We start from the raw sequence: 17,536 nt of genomic DNA on the forward strand, positions 1-17,536 counted from the left end.
AGGGGCAACCCCATTACGTGCTAATAGTGATTACAAGGAACTCTCTTTTGAGCAGGACAGACAACTCCCCATGTTTGCTCCCTGACTGTTCCTTCCCTATTGATCCTCTGTCATTGATAATAAATCTATTTTAGATTTAAGAAATTTTTTCTTGAGTGATGTTCATTCTAATGATTAGATTATTTTCAAGTCTTGGTCTGATGACCTTCCATCCCTGGGAGAAGATTGCATATTTTCTCTGTTCTGTTGCATGTTGACTTGGTTGAACTCTGAGAACAGGAGGCCTTCCTTCTCTCTTCCCAAGTTTTTGGCACTTCATTGCTGGGTTTCTGCATCACCTATAGATATCAGGTTGTGTAGAAGTATGCTTCTGTACTTGCAAACTGGCAAATACATACTTGTCTATAGAGAAAATTGGTTGAAAATGTAGCTTGGAGCCAAATCAGGAGGATTTTGAGGAGAAGGAACTTTATTCTTTATTTGGTAGAAATTCATCTCAGGTTTTAAAACAAGAAGTTATATAATCAGGGGCGCCTGGGTGGCTCAGTCGGTTAAGCGGCCAACTTCGGCTCAAGTCATGATCTCGCAGTCTGTGAGTTCGAGCCCCACATCAGGCTCTGTGCTGACAGCTCGGGGCCTGGAGCCTGTTTCAGATACTGTGTCTTCTTCTCTCTGACCCTCCCCCATTCATGCTCTGTCTCTCTCTGTCTCAAAAATAAATAAAAGTTAAAAAAAAATTAAAAAAAAAAAAGAAGTGATATAATCAGATATGTGTTTTTAGAAGGTACAAACTTCTGGACAAAAAGTCAGACCAGCAAAAAGCTTTCTTTTGTAAAGCTGACCATAATTTCAATTTTATGCCTCCATTCTTCTAGTTTATACAATTTAATCCCATTTGGTTTAGGATCTTCCACTGCTTCTCCCTATATGTCCTTGCCAAATATCTAAATTCAGTTGATTTGGCTTTTCCTGGGATTTTTTTTTTCTCACACCAATTCTAAATAACATTTCCCTGGCTAGAAGGATAATACATTTTCCCAGATATGTTTGTGAATATAAGAACAGAAGGAACATGTGCCATATTCCCTGAAGAGGGTCCAAAACAAAAACCAACCCCAGAATTTTCTGCTTTTCAGTAGGGTACAGAAACTGCACCATGGAAATGGCTGGTCAGCCTATATGAGAGCTGGACAAAGGGCCTAAGTCAGCCCCATTGAGTTCTTAGTTGCTGGTATAAGGGGCAGGGGTTCCTAGCATTAAGGGGGCTAATGTTCTTATGCAACCTCAGTAAGTTTCTCAGAGCAATACAATTTTTCCTGTGTGCCCAACAGGAATGGAGAAGCAGCTGAGAGAGAGTTAGATAAATCTAAAGAGTGGCCTTGCAGTCTGGAGTGAGAGACAATGCATGATCTGCTCATACTGAGAGATTAAGTCACTGGATCCTGGATGAAGAATTAAGATTCATATTAGAAATTAAATTTTAGAAAATTAAAGAAATTTACACATCTTTTATACCTAACTACTTGGTCTGAAATTCTGTCCAGCTACATAGTTTCGAATCTAAAAATTGAGTCTGTGACTATCAAGGAAATTTGCTTAATTAATCGAAGGTTATAGAAGGCTACCAAGTAGGTGAGAAAGGGAAAATGCGGAGTTCAATTTCATCAGTTAAAAAGCAGCTTCAGGCTAATACAACTGTGGTTACCTGAATAATTAAACATGGAATTAAAAGCAGAGTTCTGGGGGTGCCTGGGTAGCTCAGTCTGTTGAGCGTCAACTTCGGCTCAGGTCATGATCTCACTGCTCATGAGTTCAAGCCCCACATCGGGCTCTGTGCTGACAGCTCACAGCCTGGAGCCTGCTTCAAATTCTGTGTCTCCCTCTCTCTGCCCCTCCCCTGCTTATGCTCTTGCGCTCGCTCTCACTCTCTCTTTCTCTCAAATATAAAATAAAACATAAATTTTTTTTAAAAAAAAGCAGAGTTCTGGCATGAGAAAACAAAATCTATGGAGAAGCAACAAAGTTAATTGACTAGTTAATGTAGGAGTATACTAATTACCCAAATACTATCGGAGTACCCAAGTTACGATGTTGTTGGAGAACCAAAAGTTAAAATAAGGAGAGTAATATTCTATAAAACTAATCCCTTAACCAATTAAAACACTCTATACACAATTCACAGTAGCATTTTTCCCCACCAGTCCAAAGCCTTTTATTAGTCCCTCACTGACTGTGACTCATAAAATATCCAACTTAGAATTCAATTGCAAACTGAAATTTCAAATTTTACAAGGTCCAATCTCATGAAGTATCTATAAGTAATGGAGCATTACACACATTATACCAGAATTATTGACAGAATGCCATTTTGTCCTATCTTAATTTTTTGTTGAAAAATCCGCATTTAATTCAGTCCACAATCGTTATGAGTTGATGCACAGTTGAATTATAAACTAAATTTATTAAAAACAAAATAAACATATTATAAACTTTTTTTTTTACTTTAAGAAAACATCTCAGTTGAATATGTTATTATTTTGTAATAATGGAAATTATTGGAAATAATTAATTGGAAATAATGGAAATTTGGAAATGTGATATGTTTTAAAGGGATTCACTTTTACTTTCAACTGACTTTTTCTAATAATGTAATGAGTATCTGCTGTACTAAATAGAGCAGATGGAAGTGCGTACAGGGAAAAAGATAGTTCCTCTGTCGCCATCCTGTCTAGAGGACAAATATACTTTAAAAGGGAATAAGTAGTGATGGTAGAGAATACAAGATTGGATTGATGGATGGATTGAAAAACAAATGTCCACTTACAATAAATTCTCATTTACAGTTTTACAAATGACTTTTGAAAATGCAACTTATTTAAAAATATGTGGTCCACACATGGCAAGTATGAGCATGCATTCTATGCTCAGTATAAAGTTAGAGTTTGCTTACCTAGCCTTTTTTTCTTTGCCTGCTTCTCTTATTTAAATTTATGTCGCACAATGCTGTAAGCTATCTCAGAAAAGTAAATATTAAGTGTGGTCTAAATTAAAAACAATAGGTATTGAGGATCTCTTGAGAGGTCTTCAAGTTGAATGTGCTGAAGATGATAGTTTTGACCGTAAATATAAACAAGATCTTCTAGGGAAAAACTAAACAAGGGTAGTATTCTGTAACTATTAGTTTCCAATTTAAGAGCTTGGGAAGATTCAATCTAGTCTAATGCAGTGGCTTATGAACTTTTTCCTGGGAACTGTGTCCTGGTTAGATGTTAGTTTAAACCTGACCTTGAATCAGATTATCATGCTTAGCTTCTGCTAGGTCTTAGCACACTTAGGGTCCTTGGCTAGCTAAGTGCAGAAAAATTTAGAATTGGGTAAAAGGCTCTCTGTTGTGCTTTTGAAACCTAATAATTCTACCAGGAGGTCAACTGAAGAAGATCATTCAGGCTTCAGGAAGCACTGCAATTTCTGAGTACCATTAATGAGGGGGGAAGTTGACCTTAAGGAGAAACTATGGATGGATTTTCTTTACCTCTGTTCTCAAGGGACCCCAGAATGCTGAAATGTCATGAACATTTTACTACTGTTTTAGACCAGATTGCTTTGAGAGACTCAAAAGTAATTTTCCAAGTTTTTATGGTGAGGTCAAGTCTAAGATGTTTTCCTTTGAACCATTTTCAGTTCAAGTATATGTGGGTGGGGAGGGGAAAACAACAACAACAACATTTTTTTAAAAAGTCCCTGGATCTAGATTCTTTGAATGATGTGGGTTCTCAACTGCATACTTTTAGCTTTCATAGGAAGTGTTCTTTTTCTTTATGCTACACAATTGGTATTTCATCACTTTCAAAAGACCTCTGGGCTCTTGCTTTTTCTGCAGCACTCTCTCTAATTCCTCAACCTTTCTTCCAGAATAGGCCTATCTGTCCCTTTTGTTTCTCACAGCAGCACCATTTATTCTCTCATCCACAGATATTTTGTTAAACTCCTATCACAGCCAAGGGATTAAGGGAAGATACAAAGATTCAGAAGCAAAACCTCTGCCCGGAAAAGAAAACATGAAGTCTATAGAGGTGCTAAAACATATAAACAGTTCACTGTAACATAAAGCAAAGGGTGTTCTCTGCCATAAATCAGGAAGAGTTGTATGGTAGTCAGAGAAGGGGAAGATGTGACTTCCAATTAGGAATCATGGTAAGGCTAAGTGGCTCCTGGTAGATTTTCCAGTTTTCTTGCAGGTCTCCTGTATCCAACCTGTATGTGGAACATGGACTGTTACATCTTGCTTCTGTCAAGAACTATGAAGAATCTGAGATTTCCCCCTACTTGCAGTCTATTAAGTTAGCCTGCTCGTTTCATGGTTGCTGGTAGACAGCATGAGACTCCTGGAACAGAGGCAGAGGACAGTTTATTATTCAATGCAAAAACAGGAGCCAGATCATGAGCATTTTTCTGTGCCAGCTCCTCAAGCTCCATTTCACACAGGTTAACACAAAGAGAGCAGGACAATACCAGTACTAACGGTGGGTTGCGAATGAACCCTGAGCTTAGGAAACTTTAATCTTTTATAATGAATGAGGGGAACTCCTCTCCCTTGCTCCAAAGGAGTATATTATCTGTATCTTGGCACAGATTCCAGAAAAAAATGTCAATCAGTGACTTGGCTCCCAAGACGTGGAAAAATGTGACAGACCTGTGAATAATTATCCCCAACAACTTCCAGATTCTTCTTTCCGCTTAGAATGCCATCTTTTTAAGCTTTGTTTTATTAACAATCTATCTACAAAGGCCATTGAAAACAATTTGCCTTGGAATGTAGCCAGAAAGTGTCTCCCTTTTTTGAATGTCCATAGCACTGTTTGTGTATCTCTTCTATTTATCTTATTCCATTTTTAAACATTTTTTAAAATGTTTATTTATTTTTGACAGAGAGAGAGAGAGACAGAGCATGAGTGGGGGAGGGGCAGAGAGAGAGGGAGACACAGAATCCGAAGCAGGCTCCAGGCTCTGAGCCGTCAGCACAGAGCCCGACGCGTGGTTCGAACTCACAGACCACGAGATCATGACCTGAGCTGAAGTCGGACACTCAACCGACTGAGCCACCCAGGCGCTCCTCCATTTTTAACTATAATACTTTAGTCACTATGTTTTCTATAGTCAAAAACATTCATAATTTCTTGGTTTTTAGGGATAATCTTACTTGGCATTGTGTTTCCATTACTATCTGGAGAATATATACAATAAATAATTAAACTCTATATCATCTAGTGATTTAATTAGAGGACTTCCATGGAAGTTGTTCATCACAGAAACTAGTTCATGAGATTTCCTAACCTCAGTAATTTTGGCTTAGGAATATGAAAAGAATCAAGTATTTGGCAGCAAGCAAGGACTGGAAATGAAAAGCTCTACACAGACACACATGAAGCAGGAGGGATCTTAAAGTGACATGTGTAGAACAGAGTTATAGGTAATTCAGAATCATGAGTAACCATAAGCCCTGACATAGAGAAATGTTTAAAGAAGAAGCTAACAGTGGGAAGATAAGCATAGGATTGCATACAGAAGCAGAAATCTACCTAAGGAATCCTAAGCTAAGATCCTACTGCTGAGGAACCTCACTGCCTTGGAATCAGAACCATTGACCCTTGAGTTATCATTTCAGTAATGCTCTTAGTTCCTCACTATTTGGTTCCTCCCACTTGACCTGGGACTCTTGGCCATGAGTCGTTATCCCCTTATTCTTTCAAAACCACCATTATGCCCCCAATTATTTCAGACAAGCAGAGTTAGTCATTGTCCCTTTCAATCGAAAATACCTAGCAGGGGTGCCTGGGTTGTTCAGTGGGTTTAGCATCCTACTCTTGATTTTGGCTCAGGTCATGATCTCACAGTTCAGGAGATTGAGCCCTCCATTGGGCTCTGTGCTGACAGTGTGGAGCCTGCTTGGGATTCTCTTTCTCCCGTTCTCTCTGCCCTCCCAAACCCACTTGCTTTCTCTCTGCCCCTCCCCAACTTGCACGTACATGTGTGTGTGTGTGTGTGTGTGTTTTCGTGTGTTTGTGCATGCGCACACACTCTCTAAATAAACTTTAAATTTAAAAAAAAAATAGAAAGAGTCTAGCAAAGAAATGAATTGTATAGAACAAACCAGTAGTGTTCTTTTGGTGAACGTTTAACAACAGACTCTTAGGAAGAAAGAGGCCTAATCGACAGCATTTGCCAATTTTGATGGCATAAATTACTCCTTCCATGACTTATTTCAAGCTATCAACATGTTTCAGGAAATGCAGAATTGGGAAATACATGACCGATTCTGAGACTGTATAAACTGACTCCAGCCCAACACTGGATTAAAAATTAAACTTAAGCATGCAGATCTTGTTCTTTTTTTAATCTTTCCTTATAAAAGTCAGTAACAATTTCTGAGCTATTACTTTAAAATTCTGATATTACTGGGGGTGCCCATCCAGCTCAGTCAGCAAATCCTGCAACTCTTGATCTTGGGGTCATGAGTTCGAGCCCCATGTTGGTCTTAGAGGTTATTTTTTTAAAAATCTTATATTTCTGTTACATGATTGTTACCCCCCCCTCCCATCCCATTATGTTATGCCTGTTAAGTTATAGGACATTTTAACTTCCTTGTATCTTTTGAAGGATATATATTATTTTTTGTTTATATTTTCCTCTCACCATATGCACTGTATTTTTGCCACAGTTTTGGTTTTGGAATCACTTAGTGCATTTTGAATTGTTACATTATAAAAACTGCTTGACTTACTTTCAAATTGAAAGACTTCAAATGAAATGGGAAAACCTATAAGTACTTCAGAGCCTTAAAACTGTCCTGCACTATATGTGGTGATTTGAAATTATTGTGGTGCTTTCCTTTTGGTTATAAGTACTTCTCTTTGTAAGTAGTAGGAACTCTGAACTTACAAAGTAGAAAATAATTTAAAATTATTGGAGTGCTTCAGGTTTTTAGGAGACCTTCATTCTTTCAAATTGTAATTCCAATTTGTGAAGTGCTTCAGTAATTTTAAATTGCTGAATACTGTAGAACCAAGATTCTGGTATAGAGCTCCTTACCAAAGTACTTATTACTAATAGATTACTAATCTATTTTTTCCCTCCATCTACAATTAAGACCTTAAATGATATATGTGAAAAATAAAAGATCCATATTTTAATCATAACTATCAACTCCTAGCTTTACATTTTGATTCCTCTATGATGAAGATTTTGTATGAAACTTTCTGAAACACTATGGACTTGAAAATATGTGAATGAAGATAACTTTCATAGGTCTGAATAAGCTTGCTTTTATGGAAAACACTCTAATATTATTTCTTGTGCCTTATGGATCTGAACAACACAAATTGTGACCTTAATCTTCTGTGTATTATGGTAACAGTCACTATGAAATTAATTAGCACAGTAGTCTTATTCCAGTTGAAATGAAAATAAATTTACAAAAACTAGTGTACTAACCCCAGAAAATGTTAATATGTAGGCAAAATAATAAACCTCTTTTTTTAATCTTCATAAATCAAATAACAAGTGAGGCTGGTGGCCATGACATTTTATGTTCATCCATAAAAAAATGGATTCAACAATTTCAAAGTACTTCCACCTCCTTATAGCCTTAGCAAATCATGACTGAAGGCAGTGACTCTTGTAGGTCTATCCATTACAAAGAAACGGGTCCCTGTCCGTTGGCTTCTAATGCCATTTCCATCACTTGGTACATACATTTCTCAAGTGCTATAAGAAAAATATGAATGCAACAGTTTGCCTTTTCTCCTGTGACTTGGAAAAAAATGTAGATGTAAATTTTCTTCCCTCCAGACTAAATAAAAAACAGCTATCACCACCAACAGCTACTATGACCATCAGCAAAGATTGTAACAAATAAAAAAAAAAGGCAGAATCATCACTGATCCGTGTATGTACATTAGTTGTACATAGAGTTTTGTAACTTTCTGTCACATATAGAATTTGCTATCCTAAGATATGTATGAACTCCAAAAGTAGCATTATTTCTATTTTTGAAGTTATAAACTGGTTTGGCATTATCACCTTACCAGAAGAATATGACCTTTTAAAATATTTTATCTTATACTGATTTCTTTAAAAAAAAAAAGTGCACACAGATCTATGAAAAGGATAAAAGATACTTTCCTACGAACCCTCCTAATAGAAGGGAAAATGTTCTGAAAAAGTTCCTCATTATCCTAAATTCACTGTTTTCATGGAACATGTTTGTTGGGGTGGAAATTATATGTCCTAAGACTTACTTGACAGTTACTTGAGAAGTCATCTTTTAAAATGTCTGATTTAAAATGTTCTCTGTATGACGGTGTTTGTTTTAATTAAAGCACAAAAAGCCACCCAGGCACATTCAGGGAATTAGACTTATTGAAGAGTTAATATCCTTAAGTTATTTTATTTTTTAATAGTACTTAAATTATTTTATGACCTAAAATGGGATGAGCCAGTTACAGGAAATACTTTAACATATGGAAAGTTACACATACAGAAGAACACAGGCAGTAAGTGTGCCTTTACTTGTAATGCCATTTAGGAAGCTAGGTTTAATGAAAATTCAAAAACCTACAATTGTACCATATATATATGGTACAATTGTAGGTTTTTGAATTTTATATATATATATAATATGTATGTTATATACATAAGTATACATATGTATACTATATATATAATATATACATATATATGTATATTATACTCTAACTCTAATATTGATAAAGTGCAGGTGGCCTATCCAGAACAGGGAAATAGAGCATGAAAACTCATCTTAATAGATTTACAGACTTTTATTCGCTGATATAGTAAAAGGTTTGACTGTAGCTCCTTTAGCCACAGGACTGCTAGAAGAGTGTATAAACCCTTCCACATCTTTCATGAACTAAAACTACTCTCTAACCAAAGCACCAGATTAGACCAGATCCAGGAACATTTTCAGCACAGAACAGAACATGGCATATTGGTGCAAGTACCAGGGTATTCTTTCTTAGAATTTCTGCTTTCGTTTTATCTGTCACTATTCACACTGTATGCTCTCTGAATAGCAAAATGCTTTCTGAACTTTTAAAGGACCTCACTCATTTTTATCACTTCTTTTACAAGGAGCATATGTTGATCTCATTTCAGGAGGCTCTATTTAGGTTTCTATTCATGTAATTGAAGGAAATAAAATATGTGTATGTGCCTTATCTCTCAAAGGCAGAGCCTACTTATCATTGCCTTTTAAGTTGCAAAGAATTCAAGATGACTTCTGTGTGCTCTGAGAAGCAATTAGCATATTGTGGATTCCCAAATGTTAAATGACAGCCTTATACAAGAATCTGGCATCTGATGCATTGTGAATTTATATTTCCAATAAAATATCCGTGTGTTAAGAAGTCTCTTTTTAAGTAGCAAACACATCAAGTCAGAGTAGGCCAAAAGGACCAAAGTGATGAAACTGAGCAAAAGAAGGGAAATCAGAATTCTAGGTTTTAAAATACGCATGGTAACTGTGTGTGTGTGTGTGTGTGTGTGTGTGTGTGTGAGTGTGTGTGTGTGTGTGTGTGTGTGTGTGTGTGTGTGTATACATTTTTTAAAAAAACCATGCTGTGCTATGACAAATTGCTTTGGCTTCTAATTCCATGTATACTGATAGCAAGATTTTTTAAAGAAGGTATGAAGCTGAATTGATTTGTCAATGTCCAGGTTCAGCTATGAGATAACAATAATTATGAGGGTAAAAGTGATATGTGAAATGTGATTTTTTTTTCCCTGAAATTAAAAGGGAGGAATCAAAAACAACACTTATTTCTTCACAGTATTTATACTGCTTTGTGTTTTGCAATGTATGTGCCTATATGAGGAGCAGGGGATGGGATAGGGAGTAAGATTAAGAGAAAATGAGATAATTTTTGCTTTTAAAAATTTTCATTTAAATAACAATTTTAAAACTGAAAAAAAGGTAGCATATTTACTCATGTTAGATCTGAAGCCCTATAGGTCAGAAGATTTTTACCTGATATGAGACTTAGGGCAATAAACAGCTGCTATCATTTCTCTGAGAAGGCCTGGTGATCCACTAAAATTACAAGAGAACATCTGTATCATGATGGTTTCTGACAGAACTAATGGACAATAACCTGTATTAGATCAGGTCTTTATTGAATGATATTTTTATCTTTAAAGGGAAATTATGTAATTCGGGTAACATTCAAACTCAGGCAGTAATGTACCATCAATAATAATTTCGTGTAGCACTATTCATGTTATGACTTACATCCCCTTTGAAGTTGTTACCTGATCAGTTTTGTTTCCTGGAGCTTAGCCAATTTAAAAGCAGAATGGAAATTAGTTACTTTAGTTTCAACAAAAATCAAAGAAGGACATTGTCTAGGTAGATGTTCTACATACAGGGACTTTCAAAAGCCCGCCTTTCTATGAAGCTTCCACAGCTTCTGATAAAGCTGGCTCTTGAAAAGAGATTGCAGGCACAGTGGATATGAAAGGGAGTAGCCGCTAGAGATACTGAATGAGCCAGCATTGGCTGGTCACCAAGTTCTTCTTGCCCAGAGAGTCTTGAAATCAGCAAAAGTAAAAGAACCCAGAGGCTGTCAACGTCCCTTTAATTTGGGGTCATTTGGAAAGTGAATTCTTTTATGGCTTGTCCAAGTGATGACTAAATTGCTGGTAAACTAAAGATACTGGTTCTTTGCAGAAATCATGTTGAGATGTGATTTCTTTTGTAAGAGGACTCTTTCTCAAGTATCTACTCAGATAGCCAATAATGGGATCAATATCGCCTTGATCTAGATGTGGTTAGAGAACGGCATGAGATTATCATTTTAATAAAACTACAAGGTTGTTTTCTAGGGTTTTTTGTTTGTTCGTTTTTAATTTTTACCCTCATAGAAAAAGGAATATTCTCCATGAAATGCCTTTTACTCTGAGAATTATTAGCCAAGAAATATTTGAAGGGCAGTTTTACTGGGTCTCCCTCCTGGAGTCTCTTTTTATTGGGTATATGATTCATGACTTTTCACAACAGATACATTTTTTGGACATTGTGTGTCCATGGCTTTAATATTTAAAAACATAAAACTCATTTTAAATATCTGGGTGTCTGAGTTTAATCATTTTCGAATTTGTTTTTGTTTAATTACAACAGACACATGTCTTTTGGATGTGCATGTCTGGATAAATCATCTGTCTCCATTTATCTTTATTGGACTGCACAAATAATTGAAATTGAGTTATAAATGCCTCTTCATATGTAGTAAAATTAAGTGTATACAGTAAGATAAAATAAAGATACTACCTCAAATGCTCTCTGCTATTTTACACTTCAAATGTTGATTTTTAAACTTAACAGAACAAGAAGTATTTTCATGTTCTTCCTGCACATAGTCACTTTGTGAAATGATATCCATTAAAAGTAGCATCATTTCTTCTAGAACACTAGGGGCACCTGGGTGGCTCAGTTGGTTAAGCGTCCAACTTTGGCTCAGGTCATGATGTCAGGGTTTGTGAGTTTGAGCCCTGAGTCAGGCTCCGTGCTGACAGCTTAGATTCTAGGTCTCCCTCTCTCTGCCCCTCTCCTGCTTGTTCATGTGCGCTCTCTCTCTCTCTCTCTCTCTCTCTCTCTCTCTCTCTCTCTCTCCCTTCCAAAAATTTTAAAAATATATATTTAAAATAAACATTGGAAAGTAGATTAACAGTTTGGGAATAACACATGAATGTCAGAAACTGCCAAATTTATCAGTAACCTATCTTCTCTAGTGGAGTCAGAATTGAGATGGGTATGGTTCATCAGTATTTTCCCCCTTACTTCTGGGTCAGTTCCTTTGGGAACTATTCACCTAAGAAATGATTATCAGTTTAAGAATATTTTGATGTTTGCATTTACACCAGCACTTTCTGTACTTAGAGTTCCTACTATTGTTTGTCCACAGTGGTGCTGTTTCATTTTAAAGACTTTGCATCAGCAATGAAAGATTTCAGAATTTACTATTGACTCAGCACAAGAAAAGGCATAAACATCTTTTATTGCTTTATTAGGAATATTATTAATGTGACTGCAACCAGAGTTAACACATATTAATATTCACATTCATTTTTGTGGAAAAGAATTCTGTCTGGTGAAAATACCATTTAGTTCAATGACTCTCCTCAGGGAATCTCTCAGAATTATAAATAGGCACATCTATTATAATTTAAGCCAATTTCTGCTAAAGTGAGTCAGCAGTTGACTTTAGATTGTTCATCAATAAAAGTCTAGTCTCTTTACTTTGTGAGTTACATACAGCCTATTGCATCTTATTTACTAATAGCATCTAATCTTACTTTAGGAAAGAGAGGTCCCTTGCAGAATATAACCACAATAATATCTTAAATTTGTATGATGCTATAGCATTTATAAAATGCTTTTATATACTGAATTCCATCTGATTCTGTCAACAAATATTGCTTCCTCCTTCGAAGTGAAATAGCCTCCAAATATGAAGAATCTTAGTTGAGATTATACAGTCAGTGGTGCTGAATCTGAGACTGGAAGCCCTGGCTCCTTACTCAGAGGTCAATGTCTTTTCCACACCACCTTGCTGCAACAACATGCACTCATAGGAACTCATAAGAAACTGGTAGGAAAGCAGCAACGCGCACTCATAGGAACTGTGAGTGGCTATGTCTTTACATCTAGAGGAGGGAATTTAAAAACTAGGTTGAGGGAGTAGTGAGGGAAGGACAGCTTGGCAGGCAAGATCCTGAGGTGATCTAACAGTCCTTAGCTTCAGTCTTGAGGATTTTGGCTTATCAGTTCTCCGTCATTGACAGTATAAAATGGTTCTAAAACTTGGAGTCTTTCGGTGGTTTATTTCTCAATTGCTTTGTGTGTGTGGTACTGCTCTCTTCTTATGATATCTTGGTTCTATTTTGAAAAACTTACCTATATTTTACTTCAGTCTTCTATTAAACAAATTTTGGAAGGCTGACTATGTTCCACATTAAAGTAGGTAGGAGGGATCCAACAATGAACAAGACAAACCCATTCCCAGCCCACTAGAGCTTTTATCTACATATATTTATCATTGTTTTTCACTGCCGACTACATTTTGCTACAAACTCAGTTAATTTGGGGAGGAAACATATACTTGGTTATTATTTTCCTGAAACTTATATGGGAAAAATTGATATTGATGGACATTCTTTTTCTTATGCTTCAATATGGTGAGTTCAAACGATCAAGTTACCTTAAACTAGATTGCTTTTTGCTTTTAAATCAAAGCTTAAATTTACTTCCTGAGATTCTTGTGTAAAGTACTCTGCCAGTTTTTCCCCAAGCTGCCTGCCCCTGTCTTCCACATTCATCCCACCCAATCCACGGCCAATTTCACCCTCCAGATCCTGTCATGTCTTCCTCTGACTCAGCATTCTGTCTTCGGGTGGCTTCCCTCTTCTCAGAGATTAGGCTGGCAGGCTGTGAGGTAACCTCATGGCTATGTTGCAGGTACGTGCTGCCATAAAACACCTGAAACAAAAACTATGTTTTGTGATATTTGGGGGCCTTGTCTGCATTTGTTGCCTTGATGAGAAAGAATTTTAGGAAAAGAAATACGTCCATTAGTGGGTACAGGTGTGCTTCATTCAGTGTCTACTTTTTCTCAGGCCTCTCTTCTCAGCTCAGTCTTCTACACAATCAGGAAAGGGGGGGGGGAGAGAGAGAGAGAGAGAGAGGGTGAGAGACAGAGAGACAGAGAGACAGAGAGACAGAGAGAGAGGCTGAGGATGAAGAGAAATCAATTTAGTTCACCTTTCCTGACTGTGACACCATATTAGAAGAGCACACTGCAGAGGCAACATCATGCAGTAGTAAGAACACAGCGTGTGTAGTTAAAACACCTGAGCTCTGCCACTGAGTAGGTGTGTAACCTTTGCAAAGCCACTTCAGCCTCTGAATCTTTCTTTTCTCACCTCCAAAGGAAAATAATAACCTACTTTGAATATGTCATAGGATTGTTCTATGAATTAGCAGACAAAAAGTGCTATGTGAACTCTGAAGTAGGGCATAAATTAAGATGACATTATTTTAGGACTTGAACCATGGGAAGCCCATGTCAAGTCTTAGAGGGGGAAAAAATAGAGCCAGCAAAAGAGATAAAGTTCTAGTTTATCCCATTCCCTGATCCATTGTACTCCTTTTCCTTTCTCCAGGTACCATTTTATCCCTTGTCTGTCTTCCCCATCCACTATATTCATTTTACTCTTCCTAATATTTCCTTCTCCCTTTCTCACCCTCATCACTTCTCTCTGTAAACCTGTAAACTAGTGAGTTCCATTTTGGAATTTCTCTTTCTTATTTTTCCATTTACCTCAGGAGTTGCCATAAACTTCTAACACAAAATAAAGTTGGATTCATTTTAATTTTTTTAAATGTAAGTTGTATGACAGATGGTGAAGGAAGTGGAAAGGAAGCTTACTCAAAATCAAAGAGCAGTGGGATATAGCATCTCCAAATAGATGGAAACTGAGAGTGTATGCAGTTTTACTTAACTGTGCCTTATGCAGCAGTTAGTACAGTGTTCTGTCCCCCACAGGGAACTCTTCTATGTTGGGTAATGATGATCCTGGCTGGGCTATACCATTGCTGAGAAGGCTTTTTTCTTTGGGGCTGGATGCTAAAACTTGATCCTCTTCAGGTTTTCCAGAAGATCGGCAGAATTTTTTGATGCCTCTCTGGTTCCTTCTTGATAAGGGCATAGTTTGGCAGCTCAAGGGAAATTGGTGAATTAGTGCTGAGTTCCAGTCTCTGTTGCCAAAAACAGTTTTTGATTGTATGAGAATAAACCTGGATGTGAGATGTATTGGCTTTTAGACCCGGTTCTGCTGTTTATGAGTCAGATGATCGTGATTAAATCACTTAACCTCTTAACCTTGTTAGAGAGATTTTGGTGCTCAAAAATAGAGGTTTATACGACTAAAGCCTATAGTGCCTGATGTTTGAGTGGAGCTTCTGGGTCTACACTGCCTGGGTTTGAGACTACCTCTATGCTTATCGACTGTTTGGCCTTGGGCATTTAGTATCTCTCAGCTCATTTCATAACAAAGTATAGTAATAGTACAAGGTTATGAGATTTTAATGTGCTAATACATGTAAAGTGCTGAGAGCAGTGTCTGGAAGTTGGCATGTACTCAGTAAATATTAGCTGCTAATGTTTTCCATTTACTATGTGGACAAATGGCTGGATTTCATAGTCAGAAATGGGAGTGTGTTTACAGTTGGCAAACAAATTGGGCCCACTGTGTTTGAGCAGTAGTTGAACTAGAGAGACAGATACCCCAAATGTCTTAGAAGGTAAGGGACAGGCCTTCCCATGTGTACCTACTTTTCACTGGATCCTTGTTGGAAAGATTGGACTTGAATCCTTTCAGCACTCAGAGTTTCACAAATGGAAATATTTCAGAGCTGCACAAATGGCAGAAACTGTTCTCCGAAGTATGAGAGACTGGCTGGATCTTTCTTCATAGAGCATGAAACAATTGAAAGGTCTGATTTTACCCATTATTCTCTTACTGTTTTTCCCACACCTTCTCCTTGCCTCCTGTTAGGAAGGTCAGGTTTTTATTTTAGTTTTAAATTTGAAGAAACCAGTACACAAAGAGGTTTTATACATACAGGGCCAGAAAAGACTAGGCTGACCAGAGTACTAGCTGTCTTCAGTCCCTTTCTCTCTCCCCTGGCCTACACTGTCTTTCTAAACATCAATTGAAATAAACTCATTTTTAAATTTATGCTTCACCAAAGCATAAATATGTCACAAGGTCTTATTTATCTTTTGAAATTTGGAGTTTAATAAACAACTATTGATTTCAAAGGAAAATGAATATTCTATTAGTAAAGTTGTATACTGCCCAGGGAATCTCAAATTACTTCTAAACAGAAGTCTCCATTCATTGTATGATGTGTATAATATATTACACAAGTGCATAACCTCATAAACTTTTGCATAACAAAAATCATTTCCCTTGCCAATTTTACGTGAATTAAAGCTCAAACTAGAGTTCCGTGTAATAATAGATCCATCATGTTGGTCTTCATAAAATGACAGGTCAACCTTATTGCATTAGCTTGTTAGGGCTGTAGTAACAAAATACCACAGGTGGGTTGGCTTAAACAACAGACAGTTATTTTCTCACAGTTCTGGAGGCTGGAAGTCCAAGATCAGGTGTAAACAGATTTGGTTTCTCCGGAGGCCTCTCTCCCTTGGCTAGTAAACAGCCGCCTTCTCACTGTGTCCTCACCTGGCCTTTTCTATGTGCAAGCCCACATCCAGTATCTCTTCCTCTTCTTATAATGATGCCAGTCCTATTGGATTATGACCACACCCTAAGGGCCTGATTTTAACTTAATCAACTCTTTATTTATTTATTTAAAAAAAATTTTTTTAACATTTGTTTATTTTTGAGAGAGAGAGACAGAGACAGAGTACAAAGAGGAGAGGGAGACACAGAATCCAAAGCAGGCTCCAGGCTCTGAGATGTCAGCATAGAGCCGGCCGTGAGGCTTGAACTCACAAATTACGAAATCATGACCTGAGCCAGTCAGTCACTTAACCGACTGAGCCGCCCGGGTGCCCCTTAATCACCTCTTTTAAAGGCTTTCTCTTCAAGTAGGGTCATATTCTGACACACTAGGGTTTGCAACCTCAACATATGAATTTGGAAGGTCAAGAATAAGTCCATAACATTTACATAATGGAAGAGCAGAGCAAAAAAGGTCTCTGCTGTTAATTTGCTTTGTCTTTTATTTAAAAAGAGACTTTAAAAAAATTTTAATTAAAAATAAAAATGTAAAAAATAAAGACTTAATTGGGTTTATTGTGGTGATCATTTCACAATATATACATACAAATATCGAATTATTACATTGTGCATCCAAAACTAAGATGTTATATGTCAGTTATACCTCAATAAAAAATTAGTTAAAGTAAGTTGCTCCTTACTTAAAGTAAGGGGCTCCTGGGTGGCTCAGTGGGTTAAGCGTCAGACTCTTGACGCTTAAGTCAAGGTCGCTCATCTCAGGTCATGATCTTGTAGGTCCTGAGTTTGAGCCCCGCATTGGGCTCCGTGCTCATGGTGTGGAACCTGCTTGGGATTCTGTATCTCCTCCTCTCTACCCCTCCCCTACTTGTGCTCTTTTCCTCTTTCTCAAAATAAATAAATAAACGTAATTTTTTTTTAAAAAAAAGTGTGGTTACAGAAGGTCGACATACTATTTTATATGTCTAGATATATCCCTAGAAGAAAAAGCAAGTAATGTGCATAAGAATAAGAACTTCTGTACTGAATAGTTAAAACATAATATAAAGGGATTGATTATTTAATTCTTAAACAATCATTATGCACCAAGCTCTGTTCTAAGTACTTCACAAATGTGAGCACATGTAATCTCCAGTACATCCATATGCTGTTACATTCAATTTACCCCTCTAATCCAGTCTCTGATCTTATCACT

At 37.0% G+C, this 17,536-nt stretch overlaps 1 protein-coding gene across 4 annotated transcripts in view; it reads left to right on the plus strand.

The window, feature by feature from the left end:
- The window catches only part of ADGRB3 (adhesion G protein-coupled receptor B3), a 731,624-nt gene that overhangs the window by 515,546 nt on the left and 198,542 nt on the right, over positions 1-17,536 (plus strand). The window lies entirely within an intron of this gene.

The sequence above is a fragment of the Puma concolor genome, chromosome B2 (genome assembly GCF_028749965.1).
Source record: "Puma concolor isolate L17-30 chromosome B2, mPumCon1.1.hap2, whole genome shotgun sequence".
In the NCBI taxonomy this organism is placed as follows: Eukaryota; Metazoa; Chordata; class Mammalia; order Carnivora; family Felidae; genus Puma; species Puma concolor.